Raw genomic sequence first — 14,400 nt, 5'->3', positions numbered from 1 at the left:
TAAAGACTTCATCATCATCATCATCATCATCATCATCATCATCATCATCATCATCATCATCATCATCATCGTCATCGTCGTCGTCGTCGTCTTCATCATAATCATCATCATCATCATCATCATCACCATCATCATCATCATCATCATCATCATCATCATCATCACCGCCGTAATTAGCTACCATTATTGTTTTATAGCCTTTATTATATTACTTTTTCTTATGTCCTTTTCTCACTTTCACAAAATGAAGGTTTTAAAAACTACTTTCTGTCCCGTCTTTATCTTCTTTATTCGTTTTGAAAACCAATTCTAGTATTTACCGTTATTCTAGGATTTTATGACAATTAGCTACAAATTCATCAATAAAAAAAAATGCTTCAATTTACAGAGACTAAAAGGTGTTGACGTTTCTATTTGTTTCCCTTTAACAACAAAACAAAGTGCACTATCAGTGTCAAATATACTAAAATGCTTACAAATCATAATGAATTAAAACAGAAAATCCTACACTAAATAACACAGAGGTTACTTACAAGGACAAAAATATCATCTCCAAAAACTTTAACTATATATGTGACCCTTCGCTTCAAAACGGTATTAAGTCGGGATGGTTAAGATGTTGAAAATTGAAATTATAGCCAGAAATATCAGACTTGTGTTGAGTTTGTATGTTTTATTGAGGAGAATGGATACGATATTTTAGGGTGCTAATGCCAACAATTTATATTTTTGACCAGTTTAACATTTAATTCGGCTTTTAAGCATCTGTTTCGTTCCGACATAATACCGTTTTGAGACGATGGGTCACATATTTGACTGCTTCCCTCTCAGGAAAGAATTCCTGGCCAACGCCAGGGGAAAAACTAATCTCATCTCAAGACAAAGAGCAGCTTGGAAACAGATAAAGGGAGATAATATTATGAGACACAATTGATCCCCCTGTCCACGATGGGAGGTCAAATTAACTCAGACCTGCCTAGGACTACGAAAAAATCGTAGAAATAGGAATGTTTGGCTCCAGCTACAGAACTACATCGCCTCTACTCTTTGACTCAATAAATCTTGTTGAAAAGGAAAGTTTAGTTCCGTAGAACCCATGTTCAGGACTTTGGAGCAGTTATGGATCTTGCTCGGGCAAATTATCTATTTCTAAAGCTATTAAAAATTAATCTTTTTATTTTTCCCCCGTGGAAACCACGATTTTTTTTAAAATTTCAAGTATGCAGCTCAGATTAACTCCACCCAGGATGGGCTCTAAGACTTAGAGGAGAAAAAAAAAGTTTTTAAAATAGAAGAAAAAAAAGAGAGAGAGAGTGGGTGGGGTGGGGTGGGGGGGGGGGGGCATTTTCGCCAGTGAAAAAGTCTACTTAGACCCAGGAGTAATCTGTTTTTTTAGTCTGGTCTGAACCTCGGTGTAATTGTCAATGAAAGATTAGACTGGAAAAATCATTCACGCAAAGCGCTTAATAAGATGAAGACAAGATTATTCATGATGAGGAGACTGCCCTCCATAAATGTTGACAAAGCAATTTTATCTGTATAAATCTTGCATATTAAGTCTTTTTTGTTTCTGTGTGGCTGCTTGGGGTGGAAATTGTAAAAAATCTGAAGTAATAAAAATAAATAGAATAATAAAGCATGTTAATCGAATGTTAGGAAATGATGGATGGAACAATTTGGAAGTTTTTCACAAAGATAATGCTAATGTTAAGATTAACAAAATTCAAAGAGACGAGTTCCACCCTCTGTACAACAAAATCCACAGGAGTAACAGACTAATACACATGAAAACCAAAAGACAAAGATATTTCAATTCCTTTTTACTATTAGCAATACGAAACTTTAGGATGATTTTTATTACATGAAATTTGAAAGAAACTTATATTCGCTCTAAAATCTATTTATTTATGCATGTTTACACGGTGCTAATTTACATTATTTATTATTTATTTATACATTCAAATACAATGCTTTATTTTTACTTTTTATCAACCTGTGCTGGCTATGTGCAACCCTTCCCAATATATTTTCAAAATTCTATTTGCATTACAAATCCATCATTACAACTCTATTCTACTTTCATGTCCAATTTTATAGCATTTCTTGTAGCTGCTGTATATTTTATGGATATTTTATTATATTTGATGTTTATTTTGTTTTTAATTATTAGCTTCGTATTTTCAACAATTAGTTCATGATAGTGATAATGTATAAATCTGTGCTGATATAACGATGAATGATGTGTAACATTATGATAATTTCCATTCAGGATCAATTAAGTATAGCTTATCTTAAAAATTTGACAGACATGTGATACACTCAAATGGTTGCAAATGCATATTATATTAAAACCTAACAGGGTGTGACGAACGATTATCTTTCACTGCGTGATTTCTTTATCATTCGTCAGCGTCTCATTCAAACCCACTTCAAATCTAATGGACAACATATATTTGCCATGGGAAATTAACACCTCGATATACAACACTCAAAACATGGAAAGACTTTTCTCCAATACAGCTCTAAATTTTGCTAACGGAAAATTTGGTCATTATGTAGGAAACCTTCCCATTGTATAACGGGGCGCTAAATCCTACTCCTCGCTCTCCGCTTAAGCCTTATTTACCTGTCCAATTGTCTGCACATTGTATGCATATCTCCTGCTAATTACCCCTTCCAAACAAGACTCCAACGTGCATATGCCCTGAGGTTCTCGTCTCGTTCAGAGTAGTTAAAATTGCACTTAACCAAAAGCATCTGAATATCATTGGCTATCTAAAACAGGAACATTCTTCTGATTGGCTATCCTCATAATTCCTTTACTTTACAAAACCAAATTCATCTCTGAATTAATCACACACACACGCTAAGAATCCCAAGAAAGAAGAACTATCGCTCCAATTTCAAACTTGTAAAAGTTTTACTTCTCTCGGTTGAAGGTAAAATGAATTATTGGTTAACATTCAAAGTGGAACGAGATATTACTGTGAATTCAATGCTTAATCTACCATTACTATTATAGTTTGTGTATATATTTTAATTGTGCTATTCCATGGCTGTTTGTAAGTTGAAATACTTGTACAAACTATATCTATATGTATATTATACTATAGTTAACATTTGTTTATGATCTATGCTATTATTTCATTTATATTCAATATGTATATTGCGTGATGTCTGTACTCTACCGCCAATCCCCGGCCACACATCATAATAATCACAATTATATTTGATAAATATAAATAAATATATACAAATGCAATAACTAACCATTATAATGGAGTTACTGCTTCTCCTTGCTTTTGTCGGCAAATAAAAGCTATTATGATGTGTCGCTCAAGGACGATCCGGTGGCGAAAGACAAACTAGATTTGATCTAAGACCTTTTTGTTTAACTCTTAATTGAAGGTCTTTGGCTGTCACCATCCGTGGCTATCAACCATCTTTACTCCGTACCCAATCCTTGAGGCACCCAATCCCTGATGGCAGTCATCGTCGACACCAGAACCTTCCTGTCAGCCCATAACTACAACACACTGTTTTGAAGTCCAGAAAACCCTGGAAGCAGGAGCCAACCATGGAACTAGCTGATACATTTGCCTCAACCAAGCAAGCCGGCTGTATAAGATAAGCCAAACGGGCTTATAACATTTTCACATGTATTTTCCATGCACACAAACTACGATTACAAACTAAATAAATCAATCAATCATAAATAAATCAATAAATAAATCAATAAATAAATCAATAGATAAATAAATAATAAATTAGATCCACTCCATTAGAGCTATTATTCCTTATATTAAATAAATACTTATTCTTTCTATCTTTTCCTGTAACAATCTAATTAAACTTTATGTATAGAATTGTTATTATTGTATTGGGCGTTACTATTGTCTTGACTCACTTGTTATCAATACAATTAAGTTATAAGGGACCCTAAGGCTATTCTTAATCACCCCTAGATTTGTGGTGTAGGTTGAGTGGCGCAGCTGGTAAAGAGAGCCATAGCGCGCATACTAGTTCGACTCCAGACCATTGAGCTTATCATTTGGACTCGAACCCAAAAAATAACACAAAAACCCGCCACACAGGGCAATTTCGCCAGTGAAAAGGTCTACCAAGATCCAGGAGTAATATATTTTTTTATTCTGGTATGAAAGAAACTTGACAGACATGTGAACACTCAAATGGCTGCAATTGCATGTTATGGAGAGAATAGTAGTGTCACCGTTACCTTCAACTTCAATATCTCTCTCTCTCTCTCTCTCTCTCTCTCTCTCTCTCTCTCTCTCTCTCTCTCTCTCTCTCTTATATATATATATATATATATATATATATATATATATAATATATATATATATATATATATATATATATAATATATATATATAATATATTAAACAAACTATATCTTACCACACACACACACACACACACACATTCAAGACTCTATAACTATAAAGTTGTTCGGGTTTGTTGTATTTTTTTCTTCTCCAGAACCTTTATTGTTACGTACTACGAATGCAAAAGGCAATAAATTTTGACTTAATTGAGCTTTTATATAGCGCAATATCCACTAAACTTGCTCAAAGCGCTTTACAAGGGGTCCTTGACCAACAGCAACGTGTAACACGTAGAACGGGACATGACGCCTGTTAGGCGATATTACATTTTTTTTCGGACAGACAACGCTGTTAACCGTCAGGTACTCATTTTACACCTGAATACGGTGACGGAATGTGAGTAAAGAGCCTTTTCCAAGGACTCAACTATGCGCCGAGCGAAGTTCGAACCCAGGACCTTCCAATCCGACTCAATAACTTACTCCGACTAAGGGGATTAATTTCAAAAGCTGTCATAACCAGGTACTAAAATAATCAATATACTTTTTAAAGTAGAGAAAAATGTTCATCTTTATTTCATCTTTCATGTTTCATGTTTCATCTTTTTTTCATCTCCTGACCAACTATAGCAAAATCGTCACATTCGTTACGATACAACCAACATTTTTCTTATTCAAATTTATTTTGTACATCATAACATTTAAAGGAAAATGAACAGTGTGTTGTCGAGCATGTTTTGATAAAGAAATTATGTATCGCAAGAACTTTACTGTCATTGTTGGGTGTGAAGTTTTGGGGAAAATCCTGAAAATGGCTGGTAAGGAGAGAGTTAAATGTTGTCATATTTAACTTGAATAATGTCACCAAGGACAACGTCGACATTGTCCTAACCCTCGCCTGAACTTGGCATTGGCAAAGAAACGTAGCAGTCAACTTAAAATGCGTGTTTATTTGTGACCCTTCGCCTCAAATCGGTATTAAGACGGGATGGTTCAGATGTTGAAAATTGAATTTATAATCAGAAATATCAGACTTGTGTTGAGTTTGTATGTTTTATTGAGGAGAATGGATACCATATTTCAGGGCACTAATGCCAACAATTTATATTTTTGACCAGTTAAACATTTAATTCGGATTTTAAGCATATGGTTCGTTCCGACATAGTACCGTTTTGAGACGATGGGTCACATTTACCCTTATTACAGGCCAACGAATGGGAGCGATCTGTTGATAGTATGCAGATGACGTCACTCAGGCCTTTGTTATTGTATTTTGCCATTCGCGTTTGTGAGTTGTTCTCACTAAACTGTATTAACTAGACTATAAAAGTTCATGGTTACACAGAGTTTGTGTGTTGGTCCGTTATACTTCCGGATGGCAATGTTGTGAACTCATTGGCCAAGCGCATTCTATCTATAAGATAGTATGCAGTTGACGTCACTCAAGCCTTTGTTATTGTATTTTGCCATCCGCGTTTGTGAGTGATTCTCACTAAACTGTGTTAACCAGACTATAAACGTTCAAGGTTACACATAGTTTTGTGTGTTGGTTCGTTATACTTCCGGATGGCAATATTATGATCTTCTAAGCAAAGCGCATTCTATCTATATTCAGGTTTCAAGTCATCAATCACATGATTTGTGCTGTCCAACGATTGGATATTTCTTTTAAAATGTAAACACGCTGCTTTGTTTATGAAAGTTGTAAACATACACATGTGTCAAGCTGAACAAAATGACCAATCGTGGTAATAGATATTTCGAAAGCTGTGAGCACTTTTCACTATGTGGGTCACTTTGAGCACATTTTGCAATGTGACCAATGACCTCGAGCACATGGAAAGTTAATATAGATCACTCCCATTAAACTACATGTGTTTTTTGTTGTTGTTTTTTTGGGGGTTTTTTCCGGAGAGAGACTCTCATACCCAAAGTCTTCAATATTGTCCTAAAAATAAATAATAAAGGTATATCTAATTATGCAAATAAAAATTGTAAAAAAAATCAATCAAATTTAGGGGCAGCGCGGCTCAGTGATACGGTCTTTGCTTCGTACCCGAAAGGTACCGATTCGATCACCCGCCGCTGTGCTGCGTGGCCTTGAGCAAGTCGCCTCGCCTTAGCTCAATTTGCGGCTCTGCACTGCAGCTGACGCCTGGGTTATTCCAGTCTTCCCTTGGAATAGACCCTAGAGACAAATTTCCCCTATGGGACGAATACAGAGATTTTTTTTATTTTATTTTATTATTTTTTTTAAAAATATCGAGTCCGATGTAATCAGGAATCACTCATGTTGTCAAAATGTGGATTTTGAGAATTAATCATTTGTCCAGGAAGTACAACCCCCGCCCCCCCCCCCCCCAAAAAAAAAAAAAAAGAAAAAAGAAAGAAAATAATATTCTTTGAAAGGAACCCCTAACTCGCCCCACCTCAGGGCACACACTGGCGTAGGGAATGCATAGTTCCGAAAAACACAACAAACAAAACAAACAACAAACAAAGACGAACGTGAGATGAGCAGATATTGTTGTCTCGAAATGTCCACTTCCTTTGTCTTTGTGAATTATATGTGACCCTTCGCCTCAAATCGGTATTAAGTCGGGATGGTTCAGATGTTGAAAATTGAATTTATAGTCAGAAATGTCAGACTTGTGTTGAGTTTGTATGTTTTATTGAGGAGAATGGATACCATATTTTAGGGTACTAATACCAACAATTTATATTTTTGACCAGTTTAACATTTAATTCGGATTTTAAGCATATGGTTCGTTCCGACATAGTGATGTTTTGAGACGATGGGTCACATATTGAGTTTCTATTCAATTTTTATTTTCATAATTATCAACGTCTCCGTGCTCCGAGCAGCAACATTTTTTTTTTGTTGGTATTATTTCTAAATCATCGTCCACTTTCTTGAGAGCTTGGACTTGAGTCATCATGAACTGGAAAGGTCACTATGATTTGAGTGGATCGGAGACTCTGTTTAACTCATAACCCCGACATTGCCCCAAAATGACGTTACAATACATGACGAGGACCAAAAGAAAGTGAACATTGAGTTATTTCCAATTGTAGAATCCAAAAGACCATCATGTGTTTCCTTGAGCACTTCTAACCACAATACACAATGTACTTTCTATTGGTGATCATCGCCGTGCATTAGTATTGTCAACAAGAGATGAAGTGAATATAGAAGACAATAGAGAATAAAAATTTCGCGGCGGTGATGGGAGTTTGAACCCGCGACCTTACTGGTACGACAACTCCTCCTGGCCGGCAAGAGCGTGACTCTACCGCATGAGCTTAGCTCATACGGTAGAGTCACGCTGTTCCCGGCCAGATGGAGTTGTCGTCTAAGCTCATACGGTAGAGTCACGCTCTTCCCGGCCAGGCGGAGTTGTCGTACCAGTACGGTCGCGGGTTCCATCACCGCCGCGAAATTTTTATTCTCTATTGCCTTCTGGCACTTTCCTACTCACTTCATCTCTTGTTGTTAGTATTGTCAGTGGCGGCTCGCAAGAAAATCAATCGGGAGGCCTGATGGGAATCAATATTCACACCAAGGGAGGGAGTGTGTATGTGAAATTTTGACGATCATCACACTGTAGATTTTGTATTTATCTTGACCTTTTACACATGCCGTTGGTTCCGTATTTTTAAATGTAAATCTGATAAGATATTATAATTCAATACTAAATTTAAGTCACAAATGCATTCAGTTGCCAGTCTTTAAAATAAATATGTGCACGAATGTTTTATGTAAATCCATGGAGGATATCATCATCATCATCATCATCATCATCATCATCATTGCCCTTTTTCACTCTGGGTCAGGGTATAGGCCACAGACAAACAGTTTCCACCCTTCTCTATCCTGAGCTAACTTTTTAAAAAAATCTCATTCCAGGTCTTACCACTTATCTGTATATCAGCTTCTTTAATTCTTCTCCATGTTCCTCGTGACCTTCCCCTTGATCTTCTGCCCTGAGGGTTCCAGTCCAATACTTTCTGTGTTATAGTTGAGTCATTCTTTCTAAGCGTGTGTCCAATCCACCTCCATCGTCTTCTTCCTATTTCCTCTCCCACTGGTTTCTGCTGTGTTCTTTTCCACACTTCTTCATTTTTTATTCTATCCATCCATTTTATTCTGAGTAGCTTACGCATGCGCCTGTTTACGAAAATCGGTACCCTCCTTTTACATGCCTGTGATGCGATCGTGCTTTCACCTCTGCTTCCGTGCCTCCATCCTTGTCAATTATACTTCCGAGATAGCAGAAAGTGTCTATATCTTCGAGTTCCTGATCTTTTTCTTTGATCTGCTCCCTTGGTCGCGTACCTATCCCCAAGACCTTTGACTTTGCAGGGTGAATTCTTAGACCAATTGATTCCGAGAGGCTGTTTAGGTAAATCTATGGAGGATGTAGCATTGATATTTGACATCGGACCATGGCATAAAAAGACAGACTTGATTAAATACTAATTGGATTCAGTAGTCTGATGTCACGCCGCCCGGCAACGGCGGCCATCTTGGTTCTAAACAAAGAAAATCATTACTTTTTATTCTTCATGCTGGCTAGAACTTTTCATATGCCTTGTGATCCGAATGTGTAAAAGTAAAAAAAATGATCAAATTTATGGGTTTTTTTTCCTATGGATACGCTTTTATGCCCGCCGGAGAAATATTTCATACGGGCGTCCGCCATTGTTCCGATAGTTTAGAGCCAGTGTTACTAAGTTATCATGCGTCATTAGGAAGGAAGTGACGTTACGACTGTTGAAGAGTATTACAACCCGTATTTTCCCTTCTATCAAGCTGTACCCTCCTTGACTCTGTCTTTTGTCTGTATAATCATATAGTACTGATGGAAAACAATAGAGAATAAAATCTTTCTTCTTTTTTTTTTCTCTCTCTGTTGTCTTCTGGCACTCACTCATGCTCCACTCACTTTTCTGAATTAATATTCATCCCCAATATTGGAGCTTACTCAATCTCTCAATCGTCTCTTTTTATATTCATGTTGGGAATATGGCTATTAAGCTTAATTGATGGCTTATAAACTTCGGGGCGTTTTTGTGTTGAACCAAGGCCTTCTATATAGATAGAACGAAGATGACGTCACTCGGGTCTTTGTTATTGTTTTTTTGCCATCCAAGTTTAAGAGTAATTCTCACTAAACTGTATTATCCAGACTGTAAACGTTCATGGTTACACAAAGTATTGTGTGTTTGTATGTTATACTTCCGGATGGCAATATTGTGAGCTTTTTAACCAAGCGCATTCTATCTATATAGAGGGCCTTGATTGAACCCGTGACCCCAAGAAGTCGGAGAGCGGTTCAAGATAGACATGATGCTTGATACTACTTTTTTTTTTTTTAAAGAGGTGGATAGCTTCGATTGTAGAGCTACCCTCTCGCGGCCAGGCGGAGTTGTCGTAACCATAGGGTCGTGGGTCCAAGACCCCATCGCCGCGAAGTTTTTATTCTCTATTGTCATCTGGCACTTTTCTACTCACTTCATTTCTCGTTAGTAGCAACACAAGTGTCTGCTCCACTCACTTTTCTGAATTAATATTCACCCGCAATATCGGAGCGTTCTCAATATCTCAATCGTCTCTATGTTATATGTTTGTGTTGAGTAAAAATGTTATGACTATTAAGCTTAAATGCTGGCTAACAAACTTCGCGGCACGTTTAACCCATGACTTCAAGACTCAAGAAGTCGTGAGAGCGACGAATTACATCTTTCAACAAATATCTTAAACTTTATCTCCCGTGATGTTTGTAACATGCGAATAATTTAAAAAATCATTATAGATCCATCCATATTGTAAGAACCATGCACGAATATGTATATTTAGAATACGATGAGTAAGACAGCCTCTTTATATTTTAATGAAGGCAAATTTGAATTGAATACTTTACTTTAATCTTTCTAAATAAGATAGATGCCAAATTATTCCTTAGATATTCCCTCAAATTTTTGTGCATGAATCATTAATTTGGTATAGTAAAAGCATGCGCTGCAAAGGAATTTCACACGATAATTTCTTTGTAACGGATACCCATTAGTATAAGTCAAGCACTTAAGACTTACGACGTAAGCACCTTGTTATTGCGTTGCTAGGTGTGTTGTTTAAGAATAGAGTTCTTTAGTCTTTATGTCATTAAAAGTCAACTCGTCTAGATTAAAAACGTGATATTCGAAACGAAATAAATATGCTTTCCCAAAGCGAGTCTGATCTTCCGTGTTTGAGTGTTATTAGTGTTATTTGCATTGGCATTAGTTAGAGACTTCATGAAGGACGTCTCAACTTAACCTGTAGAATCGAGTTATTTCATTTATTTAAAAGAATTGTGAATAGCCATCTGGTTTTGCTTCACTTCACCTATCTTTGGAGTACTACTCAGCAGTTGATAGAGAATTAGTCGTTGTGACTGTGTATTTAACTTGTTTACCGTTTGATTGATTGATCGTGAGTTATTCTGGATATTGGAGCAGTACAGTTTCACTCAGTGAGTGGACACAATGGTATTGATGAATGGTCGACCTCATATTCATTATTACTATCACTAACTCTGAGATTGAGAAGACTGTACTGTAATGAACATTTTATGGTGAGCACATTTTTTTTTTTTTTTAAAACGAGTGGGTAACTTAAGGCAGTTTAGTGAGCAGCATCAGCGGGAGTCAAATTGTTACCCAACTCGCCCATAAGAAAGTTATGACTGGAAATTGCCGTTCGCGTTTACTAAGTTTTACGGGGGTTCAATTAAAGATTCATAACTTCGTTATAATTATAAAGAGGAATATCGCAGATATCTTGGTATCCTTATTTTCGTTACCAACCGGAAAGCTAGCCTCAGGATCTACCGTACACGGTAATAGTAACATACATGGTAACCTTGAATCTCGCCTTTAATGTATTGTTTGATTTTTAAAAAATAACACACACACACATACACACACACACACACACACACACACACACACACAGGGCGAGGTCCATCCTTTGCTTGTATTGTAGCGGCAAACCAGTTACCAGTACCCTTTTACCGTGTACGTAGACACTGCCTTTTTAAAAAGTTTTATATTGGCCTTTTTATTAACGAAGCCAATGTACTTAAAATTACATCACAAGTACAGTTGAAGCGACTTGATTGGTACAGCGCTGTAAAGCAGGGGGTAATTCCTAAGCAATATTCTAATTAACCGACACTGCGGATGGCCTTCATTATAACAATAACAGCTACATTAATGTTAAAAGTGATACAGTTACAGAGCTTCCTTACTATTGTTTGGGTAAAATCTTGCTATCCTTTTTTCATAATATTCAAGCAAACAACTATGTGCATCCTTACCTTAACCTTAACTACTATTTTACCAATGATCTCAAATCCCAAATTATTTTTGCTGCAATTGTTGGTGTAGGCTGAGAAACTGGTCTTCAAAGTGTCATAGAATATGATTTGAAATGGACGTGATTGGAAGAAAAATAAACGGCATGACAAAAATTGTAAATCGAATAAAATAAACGACTGGCATGCACCATCAGTATTTTTAAAAAGTTCTTAAGCAGCATTCTTAACCATGAACCAGCGCCCACTTTTCAATCTGTAGAAACTTAGAAAAGCTATTTTTATGTATTGCTATCCTGCAATGTAGTACACTCCAGCACAATTTTCTTGGAACACACGGTTTCCTCAAACTCATTCAAATGTCCCGATTTTTTTCCTTTTATCATTCCATTCCTTCCTTGAAGTAATTTTTTACCTCGAACACGGTTTCCTCAAACTATTTTCACTAGCCAATGTTTTAAGAATGAATTAATTGAAGGGTTTTTATTTAATTGCGCCCTGTGATGACTTACTGTGATATTGACAATTACTTATGTGTGCATCATGTGGATCTACACTGCATGTTTGTGTATGCAATATAATACACATGCATTCACACACAGCCACTCACACACTCCATCACCATTTTGCATAGAAGACATCTCTCTGTTTATTTTTTTCACTTGGCCATTATTTCCAAATTCAATTCCACATGCCATGATGTGCTCATTGTTGGCTACGGCAGTAAATAAATATTTTGCTACATCAATCACCCCCCCCCCCCCTCTGACACATACACACATAAACACACACAAACACATCCTTGTAATCTTAAAGTAAATAATAATAAAGTTCCCTTTATTCATCCCCATGGGAATTGGTCCTAGGGTTCATTCAGAAGGAAGACTGAATTAACCCCAGTGTCAGCAGCTGTAGCACAGCGCCACAAATTGAGCTAGGGAGAGGTGGCTTGCTGATGGCCACATAACTCAGTGGATATTCAAACTAGGTATCTTTCGGGTATGGAGTAAAGACCATACCGCTGAACCACACTGCCCCCACCCCTCCTATCAAACGTTTTGGCAAAGTACAATTTCCTTGAACTACAGTTTCCTCGAACGTTTTTGCATGTCCTGAAGAGTTTGAGGGAACCGTGTTGGAGTGTGAGTACATCATCGGCTCATCCCTTTTCCAACTCAAGCTTGTGTGATAGACACAAATCTACAAGAACTACATGAAGCTGTGGTTGCATCCAGTGGTAATTCATGTCTCAGTTTTAGTGATATCTTATTACATAGTCAAAGCCATTGACTCGAACACGGCTTAATCATTACAAAAGCTTATTTGATATAATTTGTCTGCAACAGATTATATATTTCTATTTAATTTTAACTAGTTTCAGAATGTATACAGTTTAATTGGCATGATTTCAGAACTTTGTTCCCCCCAATTTTTTTTTTCTTTTAAAAACATTTGCTTCAAACAAAATTGTCTTTTTAAAGAGCAGCAATAATGGTATTATTGTAGCTCATAACCAAAGGTAACAAACCACTTGCAACATTATATACGTGCTATTTTTAATTATTTATTGTTGCTTCAAAGACACTCAATTTTAGGAGTCTAGCTTAGGTTCACTTATATGTACATGTCGAGTCTAGCAAATAAAGTAAAAGGTTATTTAAATTTTTGTAAGTGAATCAATGAACGGTACTGTTGATCTTTCTAATAACGTGTTTACTGGGTTTTTAAAAATTGGTTGAAGAATTATTTTTGAGTCCGAAGCGTTCCATGCTTGTTGTTGGTTTTGTTTTTTATTTTGGAAGCTGTTATACTAATTTATTGTATATAACATTTTACAATTCACTTTTGACAATTCAAAAGTAATACCAGTGCTAAACCAAAAGATAATTATTTTGTTTATTGTCTGGTATTTGATCAGCCATAAAGTACATGAAACATCGTGATTAGTTTTATCTGAGGGCCAAACACCCAGTTCTGACTGAAAAGTTGCGCAATTCAAGTTTTGTAGTTAGTGTTGTGTTGTAACAATAACACTTAACATTAGGACGAGACATGACGCCTGTTAGGCAACATTATATTACAATTTTTTTTTTCTGGACAGAAACAATGCTCTTAATGGCCAGGTACTAATTTTACACCTGAAAATGTGAGTAAAAGTCTTTTCCAAGGATTCAACTATTTCCTGCTTCAGAATCAAACCCAGGACCCTCCGATCCAAAGATGAGTGTTATGCCACTAGACCACATAGACGTACATGAAAAATTGTCGAAAATAAACGAGAAAACAGTAATGATAAACATTTTTTATGTAAATATCTGCGCTTGAAAGACAATTGTTCAAAGTCATAGACAAGTAAAATATCCCACATTATAAAAAAGTTTTGACAAATTTACTAACTTATCCGAACCAGCGACCACCTGAGCTCTAGACCTTCGGTCTTGTGTCATGACGTAGAAGTTAACATCTTTTGTAGTTGTTCCACGTGACTATAAAGTGTGTTACTGATGCTTGAATTTGGTGGGAGGAATGTGCATCTCAGATCTTCAAGAGGTTGACATTCAAGCAAGTGGTGTGTTACTGTTTGATTGGGGTGTTGACATAGGGGGCGGGAAGGGGATGTGTCTTTTGTAACTTTGCTTAAATGGTTGTTGAGCTGTATGGGTTGTGTTCTTAGTTGAAAGATGATGCTTTGCTGGT

The 14,400-nt window shown here is 36.5% G+C and overlaps 1 protein-coding gene across 1 annotated transcript in view; it reads left to right on the top strand.

The window, feature by feature from the left end:
• Positions 1-10,534: 10,534 nt before the first annotated feature.
• The window catches only part of LOC144965677 (GDP-D-glucose phosphorylase 1-like), a 47,830-nt gene continuing 43,964 nt past the window's right edge, over positions 10,535-14,400 (top strand). The window contains exon 1 of the mRNA XM_078901262.1: positions 10,535-10,962. The gene's annotated coding sequence lies outside the window, so the exon portion shown is untranslated. The remainder of the gene's footprint in view (positions 10,963-14,400) is intronic.

Source organism: Berghia stephanieae, chromosome 1 (assembly GCF_034508935.2).
Source record: "Berghia stephanieae isolate SIO BIC M18660-M18661 chromosome 1, UCSD_Bste_1.3, whole genome shotgun sequence".
In the NCBI taxonomy this organism is placed as follows: Eukaryota; Metazoa; Mollusca; class Gastropoda; order Nudibranchia; family Aeolidiidae; genus Berghia; species Berghia stephanieae.
Note: the sequence above shows the minus strand (reverse complement) of the source record. Positions and strands in the feature narration are given on the sequence as shown.